This window comes from Mytilus galloprovincialis, chromosome 8 (assembly GCF_965363235.1).
Source record: "Mytilus galloprovincialis chromosome 8, xbMytGall1.hap1.1, whole genome shotgun sequence".
NCBI classification, from domain to species: Eukaryota; Metazoa; Mollusca; class Bivalvia; order Mytilida; family Mytilidae; genus Mytilus; species Mytilus galloprovincialis.
Genome location: NC_134845.1, coordinates 76,684,302 through 76,698,321, shown reverse-complemented (window position 1 = coordinate 76,698,321; position 14,020 = coordinate 76,684,302).

Here is a 14,020-nt window from a genome sequence, read left to right as displayed (position 1 = left end):
GTTTTGGATTTATGGGGCTTTATTCATAAAAAAAAGGGGGATTTTCAACACTTCGGACAATAACTCAAAAAGGCTTTCACCAATGTCCATGAAACTTTGGTGAATTGTTTATATCTATTGATGTAAGCTCCCTTTCAATTTTTATAAATTTCAGATTTTAAGTTTTGGATTTATGGGGCTTTATTCATAAAAAAAAGGGGGATTTTCAACACTTCGGACAATAACTCAAAAAGGCTTTCACCAATGTCCATGAAACTTTGGTGAATTGTTTATATCTATTGATGTAAGCTCCCTTTCAATTTTTATAAATTTCAGATTTTAAGTTTTGGATTTATGGGGCTTTATTCATAAAAAAAGGGGGATTTTCAACACTTCGGACAATAACTCAAAAAGGCTTTCACCAATGTCCATGAAACTTTGGTGAATTGTTTATATCTATTGATGTAAGCTCCCTTTCAATTTTTATAATTTTCAGATCTTAAGTTTTGGATTTATGGGGCTTTATTCATAAAAAAAAGGGGGACTTTCAACACTTCGGAAAATAACTCAAAAAGGCTTTCACCAATGTCCATGAAACTTTAGTGAATTGTTTATATCTATTGATGTAAGCTCCCTTTCTTTTTTTTATAGTTTCAGATTTTACATTTCTGTGTTATGAAAGGGGGGATTTTCCAATTTTGGGACAATATTAAACTAACACTTTCACAAAATTTTATGCAACTTTGATAAATTGTTTATATCTATTGACATAAGCTCCCTTTCCATTTTTATAAATTTTAGATTTTATGTTTTCTTAAGTAATGAATTTTTATACTTAAAAAAGGGGGATTTTATGAAACTTTGGTGAATATATTAATGTAACATCCCTTTTGATTTGTATATATATTTCTAGTTGATCATATAAATTCATTTAAAGCATAAAAGACAAGTTAAAAGAGCAACGGGCGTATCATGCACTAAAGCGCAGCCCTTTATTTTTTTATTCTTGAAGATTTTGATTTGATAATTGGTTTTGTTACGACAAGTTACAGATCAAGTTCGAATTTTGTTGTGGTCTGATAATTTTTGTGCATAGTTATGGTCCTTAGGATTAGAAAATTTTAAATTACTCAAATAACCAGTTTTCTTGCATGAAAATATTGACTTGATATTTGTTATATACCGTAGTTTACGGCATGACAAATTATAGATCAAGTTAGAATTTCGTTCCAATTAAAAAAAGTTTTAAGTGGTAGGGTATATTGTATTGCCATGCAGTACTCTCAGAATGCTTGTTGATGTAATATTGAACAGATATATCATGTTAAGTAGGGGTGTTTGCGAAAAATACCAGTCGAGAGAATGTTAAATTTCACGAGCCGTAAGGCGAGGGAAATTCATTCTCAAGACTGGTATTTTTCGCAAATACCCCTCAATAACATGATATATCTGTTTAATAACACCGAATGATAATGTACTAAAACGCATTGATGATCGTTACGTTACAAGCGTCCAGTCGGATAGAGTATTTTTTGGCAAATACCACGGCAGAGAGAAGCGTCCAGTCGGATAGAGTATTTTTTGGCAAATACCACGGCAGAGAGGGTAAAAAAGGCATATCCTTTTAGCAAATACCCCGGTGGCGTTAAAAATGAACGATATTCATTTGATAACGGTAAATTGGTGAAAAATACACTGGCTATTAACCAATCAAAACCCCGGATTCTTACATAAGGTGTAATTATACTGTTTAACCATTTTATTAGCTCACCTGGCCCAAAGGGCCAAGTGAGCTTTTCCCAGCACTTGGCGTCCGGCGTCCGTCGTCCGTCGTCTGTCGTCCGTCGTCTGTCGTCCGGCGTCGTTAACTTTTACAAAAATCTTCTCCTCTGAAACTACTGGGCCAAATTTAACCAAACTTGGCCACAATCATCATTGGGGTATCTAGTTTAAAAAATGTGTCTGGTGACCCGGTCAACCAACCAAGATGGCCGCCATGGCTAAAAATAGAACATAGGGGTAAAATGCAGTTTTTGGCTTATAACTCAAAAACCAAAGCCTTTAGAGCAAATCTGACATGGGGTAAAATTGTTCATCAGGTCAAGATCTATCTGCCCTGAAATTTTCAGATGAATCGGACAACCCGTTGTTGGGTTGCTGCCCCTGAATTGGTAATTTTAAGGAAATTTTACTGTTTTTGGTTATTATCTTGAATATTATTATAGATAGAGATAAACTGTAAACAGCAATAATGTTCAGCAAAGTAAGATTTACAAATAAGTCAACCTGACCCAAATGGTCAGTTGACCCCTTTAGGAGTTATTGCCCTTTATAGTCAATTTTTAACCATTTTTCGTAAATCTTAGTTATCTTTTAGAAAAATCTTCTCCTCTGAAACTACTGGGCCAAATTAAACCAAACTTGGCCACAATCATCATTGGGGTATCTAGTTTAAAAAATGTGTCCGGTGACCCGGCCAACTTACCAAGATGGCCACCACGGCTAAAAATAGAACATAGGGGTAAAATGCAGTTTTTGGCTTATAACTCAAAAACCAAAGCATTTAGAGCAAATCTGACATGTGGTAAAAGTGTTTATCAGGTCAAGATCTACCTGTCCTGAAATTTTCAGATGAATCGGACAACCTGTTGTTGGGTTGCTGCCCCTGAATTGGTAATTTTAGGGAATTTTTGCTGTTTTTGGCTATTATCTTGAATATTATTATAGATAGAGATAAACTGTAAACAGCAATAATGTTCAGCAAAGTAAGATTTACAAATAAGTCAACATGACCAAAATGGTCAGTTGACCCCTTTAGGAGTTATTGACCTTTATAGTCAATTTTTAACCATTTTTCGTAAATCTTAGTAATCTTTTACAAAAATCTTCTCCTCTGAAACAACTGGGCCAAATTAATCCAAACTTGGCCACAATCATCTTTGGGATATCTAGTTTAAAAAATGTGTGGCGTGACCCGGCCAACCAACCAAGATGGCCGCCATGGCTAAAAATAGAACATAGGGGTAAAATGCAGTTTTTGGCTTATAACTCAAAAACCAAAGCATTTAGAGCAAATCTGACATGCGGTACAAGTGTTTATCAGGTCAAGATCTACCTGTCCTGAAATTTTCAGATGAATCGGACAACCTGTTGTTGGGTTGCTGCCCCTGAATTGGTAATTTTAAGGAAATTTTGCTGTTTTTGGTTATTATCTTGAATATTATTATAGATAGAGATAAACGGTAACAGCAATAATGTTCAGCAAAGTAAGATTTACAAATAAGTCAGCATGACCAAAATGGTCAGTTGACCCCTGAAGAAGTTATTGCCCTTTATAGTCAATTTTTAACCATTTTTTCGTAAATCTTAGTAATCTTTTACAAAAATCTTCTTCTCTGAAACTACTGGGCCAAATTAAACTAAGCTTTGCCACAATCAATATTGGGGTAATTTGTTTAAAAAATGTGTGGCGTGACCTGGCCAATCAACCAAAATGGCTGCCATGGCTAATAATAGAACATAGGGGTAAAATGCAGTTTTTGGCTTATAACTCAAAAACGAAGCATTAAGAGAAAATCTGACAGGGTTTAATTGTTTATCAGGTCAAGATCTATCTGCCCTGATGTTTTCACATGGATCGGACAACCCGTTGTTAGGTTACTGTCCTGAATTGGTAATTTTAAGGAAATTTTGCCGTTTTTTGTTATCATCTTGAATATTATTAGCTCACCTGGCCCAAAGGGCCAAGTGAGCTTTTCCCATCACTTGGCGTCCGTCGTCCGTCGTCTGTCGTCCGTCGTCCGGCGTCGTTAACTTTTACAAAAATCTTCTCCTCTGAAACTACTGGGCCAAATTACACCAAACTTGGCCAAAATCATCATTGGGGTATCTAGTTTAAAAAATGTGTCCGGTGACCCGGCCAACCATCCAAGATGGCCGCCATGGCTAAAAATAGAACATAGGGGTAAAATGCAGTTTTTGGCTTATAACTCAAAAACCAAAGCATTTAGAGCAAATCTGACTTAGGGTAAACTTGTGTAACAGGTCAAGATCTATCTGCCCTGAAATTTTCAGATAAATTGGATAACCTGTTGTTGGGTTGCTGCCCCTGAATTAGTAATTTTAAGGAAATTTTGCTGTTTTTGGTTATTATCTTGAATATTATTATAGATAGAGATAAACTGTAAACAGCAATAATGTTCAGCAAAGTAATATTTACAAATAAGTCAACATGACCGAAATGGTCAGTTGACCCCTTTAGGAGTTATTGCCCTTTATAGTCAATTTTTAACCATTTTTCGTAAATCTTAATAATCTTTTACAAAAATCTTCTCCTCTGAAACTACTTGGCCAAATCAATCCAAACTTGGCCACAACCATCTTTGGGGTATGTAGTTTGAAAAATGTGTCCAGTGACCCAGCCATCCAATCAAGATGGCCGCCATGGCTAAAAATAGAACCTTGGGTAAAATGCAGTTTTTGGCTTATAACTCAAAAACCAAAGCATTTAGAGTAAATCTGACATGAGGTAAATTTGTTTATCAGGTCAAGATCTACCTGCCCTGAAATTTTCAGATGAATTGGACAACCCGGTTTTGGGTTGCTGCCCCAGAATAAGTAATTTTAATGAAATTTTGCTGTTTTTGGTTATTATCTTGAATATTATTATAGATAGAGATAAACTGTAAACAGCAATAATCTGCAGCAAAAAAAGATTAACAAATAAGTCAACATGACCGAAATGGTCAGTTGACCCCTTTAGGAGTTATTGCCCTTAATAGTCAATTTTTAACGATTTTTCGTAAATCTTAGTAATCTTTTACATCTTCTCCTCTGAAACTACTTGGCCAAATTACACCAAACTTGGCCAAAATCATCATTGGGGTATCTTGTTTAAAAAATGTGTCCGGTGACCCGGCCAACCATCCAAGATGGCCGCCATGGCTAAAAATAGAACATAGGGGCAGTTTTGGGCTTATAACTCAAAAACCAAAGCATTTAGAGCAAATCTGACAGGGGTAAAATTGTGTAACAGGTCAAGATCTATCTGCCCTGAAATTTTCAGATAAATCGGATAACCTGTTGTTGGGTTGCTGCCCCTGAATTAGTAATTTTAAGGAAATTTTGCTGTTTTTGGTCATTATCTTGAATATTGTTATAGATAGAGATAAACTGTAAACAGCAATAATGTTCAGCTAAGTAAGATCTAGAAATAAGTCAACATGACCAAAATCGTCAGTTGACCCCTTAAGGAGTTGTTGCCCATTTTATTCAATTTTTAAAAGAGAAAATTCTAAGTACCAAGAATGTTCAGTAAAGTAAGATCTACAAACACATCACTATCAGCAAAACACAATTTTGTCATGAATCCATCTGTGTCCTTTGTTTAATATGCACATAGACCAAGGTGAGCGACACAGGCTCTTTAGAGCCTCTAGTTTTGTTTTGACTATTGTCTTGAATACTATTTACATGAATAAAGATTGATAGAAGATTATAACCAAACAAAACAGATTTTTGTGATAAATTCTATTCTACAGAGCCTCTAGTTTAGTCATGATAATGGTTATTTTATGTTAAAGCTATCCATTAAGTTCAATTAAAAATGAAAAAGAAAACTACTGAAATTCTAGATGTCAATAGTTTTAAAAGTTTTGGATCTTTAATACAACCACAACCGCTAAAAATGGTCATTATATTGGTATCAAGTGGTTGTCATCTGCGTCGTCCGAAGACGTTTGGTTTCCAGACAATAACTTTAGTTCAAGTGTATGGATCTCTATGAAATTAATCCAAAATGTTCAATACCATAAAAGGATTGTTGGGATTGTTTTTGGGGGAGATGGTCCAAGGTATTACGGGCCAAACAAGCATTGTTCTAGTTTCAGGACAATAACTTTTGTCTAAGTATTTTGATTGTTCTATAATTGTACAACAAGGTTCAATACCACAAGTAAAAGGTTGGAATGCAGTTTGGGGGTTATGATGACAATAGTTAAGGAATTGAGGACCAAAAAGGGGCCAAAGACAAGCATTTTTGTAGTTTCCAAAGAATAACTTGTTTGTAAGTTTATTGATCTCTCTGACATTGTACCACAATGTTCCCTATCACAAAGGGAAGGCTGGGATTGAGTTTGGGGGAAATGGCCCAAAAAATGCAGGATTTCGGGACAAAAAAGGGGCCAAAAACAAGCACTTTTTCTAGTTTCCAGACAATAACTTTGTGTTTTAGTGTATTAATCTCTCTAAAATTGTACAAGGTTCCATATTACAAAGAAAAGGCTGGGATTGAGTTTGGTGGTATTTGCTACCAGGGGGGTTTCAAAAAGTTTGGGGGGAGGGGGATTTTTTTTCCAAATTTTTTTAAGGAGTTCATATTTTTTTTTTTCAAAGTTTTTCAAATTTCTAATTTTTGAAAAGTTTCATGAAGAAATCTTCAATTACAAAGTAATGCACAATAGATTTGTAAGAGCTTTGACCACATTTAATTTGTGTAAGAAACCTATAGCTGACTATGCGGTATGGGCTTTGCTAATTGTCGAAGGCCGTACAGTGACCTATAGTTGTTAATGTTTGTGTCATTTTGGTCTTTTGTGGATAGTTGTCTCATTGGCAATCATACCACATCTTCTTTTTTAGCTCACCTGGCCCGAAGGGCCAAGTGAGCTTTTCTCATCACTTGGCGTCCGGCGGCGTCCGTCGTCGTCCGGCGTCATTAACTTTTACAAAAATCTTCTCCTCTGAAACTGCTGGGCCAAATTAAACCAAACTTGGCCATAATCATTATTAGGGTATCTAGTTTACAAATTGTGTCCGGTGACCTGCCCAACCTTCCAAGATGGCCGCCATGGCTAAAAATAGAACATAGGGGTAAAATGCAGTTTTTGGCTTATAACTCAAAAACCAAAGCATTTAGAGCAAATCTGACATGTGTAAAATTGTTCATCAGGTCAAGATCTATCTGCCCTGAAATTTTCAGATGAATCGGACAACTCGTTGTTGGGTTGCTGCCCCTGAATTGGTAATTTTAAGGAAATTTTGCTGTTTTTGGTTATTATCTTGAATATTATTATAGATAGAGATAAACTGTAAACAGCAATAATGTTCAGCAAATTAAGATTTACAAATAAGTCAACATGACTGAAATGGTCAGTTGACCCGTTTAAGAGTTATTGCCCTTTATAGTCAATTTTTAACCATTTTTCGTAAATCTTAGTAATCTTTTACAAAAATCTTCTCCTCTGAAACAACTGAGCCAAATTAAACTAAACTTGGCCACAACTATCATTTGGGTATCTAGTTTAAAAAATGTGTGGCGTGACCCACCCACCCAACCAAGATGGCTGCAACAGCTTAAAATAGAACATAGGGGTAAAATGCAGTTTTTGGCTTATAACTCAAAAACCAAAGCATTTAGAGCAAATCTGACATGTGTAAAATTGTTCATCAGGTCAAGATCTATCTGCCCTGAAATTTTCAGATGAATCGGACAACCCGTTGTTGGGTTGCTGCCCCTGAATTGGTAATTTTAAGGAAATTTTGCTGTTTTTGGTTATTATCTTGAATATTATTATAGATAGAGATAAACTAAACAGCAATAATGTTCAGCAAATTAAGATTTACAAATAAGTCAACATGACCGAAATGGTCAGTTGACCCGTTTAAGAGTTATTGCCCTTTATAGTCAATTTTTAACCATTTTTCGTAAATCTTAGTAATCTTTTACAAAAATCTTCTCCTCTGAAACAACTGGGCCAAATTAAACCAAACTTGGCCACAACTATCATTTGGGTATCTAGTTTAAAAAATGTGTGGCGTGACCCACCCACCCAACCAAGATGGCCGCAACAGCTTAAAATAGAACATAGGGGTAAAATGCAGTTTTTGGCTTATAACTCAAAAACCAAAGCATTTAGAGCAAATCTGACATGTGTAAAATTGTTCATCAGGTCAAGATCTATCTGCCCTGAAATTTTCAGATGAATCGGACAACCCGTTGTTGGGTTGCTGCCCCTGAATTGGTAATTTTAAGGAAATTTTGCTGTTTTTGGTTATTATCTTGAATATTATTATAGATAGAGATAAACTGTAAACAGCAATAATGTTCAGCAAAGTAAGATTTACAAATAAGTCAACATGACCGAAATGGTCAGTTGACCCGTTTAAGAGTTATTGCCCTTTATAGTCAATTTTTAACCATTTTTCGTAAATCTTAGTAATCTTTTACAAAAATCTTCTCCTCTGAAACAACTGGGCCAAATTAAACTAAACTTGGCCACAACTATTATTTGGGTATCTAGTTTAAAAAATGTGTGGCGTGACCCACCCACCCAACCAAGATGGCTGCAACAGCTTAAAATAGAACATAGGGGTAAAATGCAGTTTTTGGCTTATAACTCAAAAACCAAAGCATTTAGAGCAAATCTGACATGTGTAAAATTGTTCATCAGGTCAAGATCTATCTGCCCTGAAATTTTCAGATGAATCGGACAACCCGTTGTTGGGTTGCTGCCCCTGAATTGGTAATTTTAAGGAAATTTTGCTGTTTTTGGTTATTATCTTGAATATTATTATAGATAGAGATAAACTGTAAACAGCAATAATGTTCAGCAAATTAAGATTTACAAATAAGTCAACATGACCGAAATGGTCAGTTGACCCGTTTAAGAGTTATTGCCCTTTATAGTCAATTTTTAACCATTTTTCGTAAATCTTAGTAATCTTTTACAAAAATCTTCTCCTCTGAAACAACTGGGCCAAATTAAACCAAACTTGGCCACAACTATCATTTGGGTATCTAGTTTAAAAAATGTGTGGCGTGACCCACCCACCCAACCAAGATGGCCGCAACAGCTTAAAATAGAACATAGGGGTAAAATGCAGTTTTTGGCTTATAACTCAAAAACCAAAGCATTTAGAGCAAATCTGACATGTGTAAAATTGTTCATCAGGTCAAGATCTATCTGCCCTGAAATTTTCAGATGAATCAGACAACCCGTTGTTGGGTTGCTGCCCCTGAATTGGTAATTTTAAGGAAATTTTGCTGTTTTTGGTTATTATCTTGAATATTATTATAGATAGAGATAATCTGTAAACAGCAATAATGTTCAGCAAATTAAGATTTACAAATAAGTCAACATGACTGAAATGGTCAGTTGACCCGTTTAAGAGTTATTGCCCTTTATAGTCAATTTTTAACCATTTTTCGTAAATCTTAGTAATCTTTTACAAAAATCTTCTCCTCTGAAACAACTGGGCCAAATTAAACCAAACTTGGCCACAACTATCATTTGTGTATCTAGTTTAAAAAATGTGTGGCGTGACCCACCCACCCAACCAAGATGGTCGCAACAGCTTAAAATAGAACATAGGGGTAAAATGCAGTTTTTGGCTTATAACTCAAAAACCAAAGCATTTAGAGCAAATCTGACATGTGTAAAATTGTTCATCAGGTCAAGATGTATCTGCCCTGAAATTTTCAGATGAATCGGACAACCCGTTGTTGGGTTGCTGCCCCTGAATTGGTAATTTTAAGGAAATTTTGCTGTTTTTGGTTATTATCTTGAATATTATTATAGATAGAGATAAACTGTAAACAGCAATAATGTTCAGCAAAGTAAGATTTACAAATAAGTCAACATGACCGAAATGGTCAGTTGACCCGTTTAAGAGTTATTGCCCTTTATAGTCAATCTTTAACCATTTTTCGTAAATCTTAGTAATCTTTTACAAAAATCTTCTCCTCTGAAACTGCTGGGCCAAATTAAACCAAACTTGGCCATAATCATTATTAGGGTATCTAGTTTAAAAATTGTGTCCAGTGACCTGCCCAACCTTCCAAGATGGCTGCCATGGCTAAAAATATAACATAGGGGTAAAATGGAGTTTTTGGCTTATAACTCAAAAACAAAGCATTTAGAGCAAATCTGACATGGGTAAAATTGTTCATCAGGTCAAGATCTATCTACCCTGAAATTTTCAGATGAATCGGACAACCCGTTGTTGGGTTGCTGCCCCTGAATTGGTAATTTTAAGGAAATTTTGCTGTTTTTGGTTATTATCTTGAATATTATTATAGATAGAGATAATCTGTAAACAGCAATAATGTTCAGCAAATTAAGATTTACAAATAAGTCAACATGACTGAAATGGTCAGTTGACCCGTTTAAGAGTTATTGCCCTTTATAGTCAATTTTTAACCATTTTTCGTAAATCTTAGTAATCTTTTACAAAAATCTTCTCCTCTGAAACAACTGGGCCAAATTAAACCAAACTTGGCCACAACTATCATTTGGGTATCTAGTTTAAAAAATGTGTGGCGTGACCCACCCACCCAACCAAGATGGTCGCAACAGCTTAAAATAGAACATAGGGGTAAAATGCAGTTTTTGGCTTATAACTCAAAAACCAAAGCATTTAGAGCAAATCTGACATGTGTAAAATTGTTCATCAGGTCAAGATCTATCTGCCCTGAAATTTTCAGATGAATCGGACAACCCGTTGTTGGGTTGCTGCCCCTGAATTGGTAATTTTAAGGAAATTTTGCTGTTTTTGGTTATTATCTTGAATATTATTATAGATAGAGATAAACTGTAAACAGCAATAATGTTCAGCAAAGTAAGATTTACAAATAAGTCAACATGACCGAAATGGTCAGTTGACCTGTTTAAGAGTTATTGCCCTTTATAGTCAATTTTTAACCATTTTTCGTAAATCTTAGTAATCTTTTACAAAAATCTTCTCCTCTGAAACAACTGGGCCAAATTAAACCAAACTTGGCCACAACTATCATTTGGGTATCTAGTTTAAAAAATGTGTGGCGTGACCCACCCACCCAACCAAGATGGTCGCAACAGCTTAAAATAGAACATAGGGGTAAAATGCAGTTTTTGGCTTATAACTCAAAAACCAAAGCATTTAGAGCAAATCTGACATGTGTAAAATTGTTCATCAGGTCAAGATCTATCTGCCCTGAAATTTTCAGATGAATCGGACAACCCGTTGTTGGGTTGCTGCCCCTGAATTGGTAATTTTAAGGAAATTTTGCTGTTTTTGGTTATTATCTTGAATATTATTATAGATAGAGATAAACTGTAAACAGCAATAATGTTCAGCAAAGTAAGATTTACAAATAAGTCAACATGACCGAAATGGTCAGTTGACCCGTTTAAGAGTTATTGCCCTTTATAGTCAATTTTTAACCATTTTTCGTAAATCTTAGTAATCTTTTACAAAAATCTTCTCCTCTGAAGCTGCTGGGCCAAATTAAACCAAACTTGGCCATAATCATTATTAGGGTATCTAGTTTAAAAATTGTGTCCAGTGACCTGCCCAACCTTCCAAGATGGCCGCCATGGCTAAAAATATAACATAGGGGTAAAATGCAGTTTTTGGCTTATAACTCAAAAACAAAGCATTTAGAGCAAATCTGACATGGGTAAAATTGTTCATCAGGTCAAGATCTATCTGCCCTGAAATTTTCAGATGAATCGGACAACCCGTTGTTGGGTTGCTGCCCCTGAATTGGTAATTTTAAGGAAATTTTGCTGTTTTTGGTTATTATCTTGAATATTATTATAGATAGAGATAAACTGTAAACAGCAATAATGTTCAGCAAAGTAAGATTTACAAATAAGTCAACATGACCGAAATGGTCAGTTGACCCGTTTAAGAGTTATTGCCCTTTATAGTCAATTTTTAACCATTTTTCGTAAATCTTAGTAATCTTTTACAAAAATTTTCTCCTCTGAAACAACTGGGCCAAATTAAACCAAACTTGGCCACAACTATCATTTGGGTATCTAGTTTAAAAAATGTGTGGCGTGACCCACCCACCCAACCAAGATGGCCGCAACAGCTTAAAATAGAACATAGGGGTAAAATGCAGTTTTTGGCTTATAACTCAAAAACCAAAGCATTTAGAGCAAATCTGACATGGGTAAAATTGTTCATCAGGTCAAGATCTATCTGCCCTGAAATTTTCAGATGAATCGGACAACCCGTTGTTGGGTTGCTGCCCCTGAATTGGTAATTTTAAGGAAATTTTGCTGTTTTTGGTTATTATCTTGAATATTATTATAGATAGAGATAAACTGTAAACAGCAATAATGTTCAGCAAATTAAGATTTACAAATAAGTCAACTAGACCGAAATGGTCAGTTGACCCGTTTAAGAGTTATTGCCCTTTATAGTCAATTTTTAACCATTTTTCGTAAATCTTAGTAATCTTTTACAAAAATCTTCGTCTCTGAAACAACTGGGCCAAATTAAACCAAACTTGGCCACAACTATCATTTGGGTATCTAGTTTAAAAAATGTGTGGCGTGACCCACCCACCCAACCAAGATGGCCGCAACAGCTTAAAATAGAACATAGGGGTAAAATGCAGTTTTTGGCTTATAACTCAAAAACCAAAGCATTTAGAGCAAATCTGACATGTGTAAAATTGTTCATCAGGTCAAGATCTATCTGCCCTGAAATTTTCAGATGAATCGGACAACCCGTTGTTGGGTTGCTGCCCCTGAATTGGTAATTTTAAGGAAATTTTGCTGTTTTTGGTTATTATCTTGAATATTATTATAGATAGAGATAAACTGTAAACAGCAATAATGTTCAGCAAAGTAAGATTTACAAATAAGTCAACATGACCGAAATGGTCAGTTGACCCATTTAAGAGTTATTGCCCTTTATAGTCAATTTTTAACCATTTTTCGTAAATCTTAGTAATCTTTTACAAAAATCTTCTCCTCTGAAACAACTGAGCCAAATTAAACTAAACTTGGCCACAACTATCATTTGGGTATCTAGTTTAAAAAATGTGTGGCGTGACCCACCCACCCAACCAAGATGGCTGCAACAGCTTAAAATAGAACATAGGGGTAAAATGCAGTTTTTGGCTTATAACTCAAAAACCAAAGCATTTAGAGCAAATCTGACATGTGTAAAATTGTTCATCAGGTCAAGATCTATCTGCCCTGAAATTTTCAGATGAATCGGACAACCCGTTGTTGGGTTGCTGCCCCTGAATTGGTAATTTTAAGGAAATTTTGCTGTTTTTGGTTATTATCTTGAATATTATTATAGATAGAGATAAACTAAACAGCAATAATGTTCAGCAAATTAAGATTTACAAATAAGTCAACATGACCGAAATGGTCAGTTGACCCGTTTAAGAGTTATTGCCCTTTATAGTCAATTTTTAACCATTTTTCGTAAATCTTAGTAATCTTTTACAAAAATCTTCTCCTCTGAAACAACTGGGCCAAATTAAACCAAACTTGGCCACAACTATCATTTGGGTATCTAGTTTAAAAAATGTGTGGCGTGACCCACCCACCCAACCAAGATGGCCGCAACAGCTTAAAATAGAACATAGGGGTAAAATGCAGTTTTTGGCTTATAACTCAAAAACCAAAGCATTTAGAGCAAATCTGACATGTGTAAAATTGTTCATCAGGTCAAGATCTATCTGCCCTGAAATTTTCAGATGAATCGGACAACCCGTTGTTGGGTTGCTGCCCCTGAATTGGTAATTTTAAGGAAATTTTGCTGTTTTTGGTTATTATCTTGAATATTATTATAGATAGAGATAAACTGTAAACAGCAATAATGTTCAGCAAAGTAAGATTTACAAATAAGTCAACATGACCGAAATGGTCAGTTGACCCGTTTAAGAGTTATTGCCCTTTATAGTCAATTTTTAACCATTTTTCGTAAATCTTAGTAATCTTTTACAAAAATCTTCTCCTCTGAAACAACTGGGCCAAATTAAACTAAACTTGGCCACAACTATTATTTGGGTATCTAGTTTAAAAAATGTGTGGCGTGACCCACCCACCCAACCAAGATGGCTGCAACAGCTTAAAATAGAACATAGGGGTAAAATGCAGTTTTTGGCTTATAACTCAAAAACCAAAGCATTTAGAGCAAATCTGACATGTGTAAAATTGTTCATCAGGTCAAGATCTATCTGCCCTGAAATTTTCAGATGAATCGGACAACCCGTTGTTGGGTTGCTGCCCCTGAATTGGTAATTTTAAGG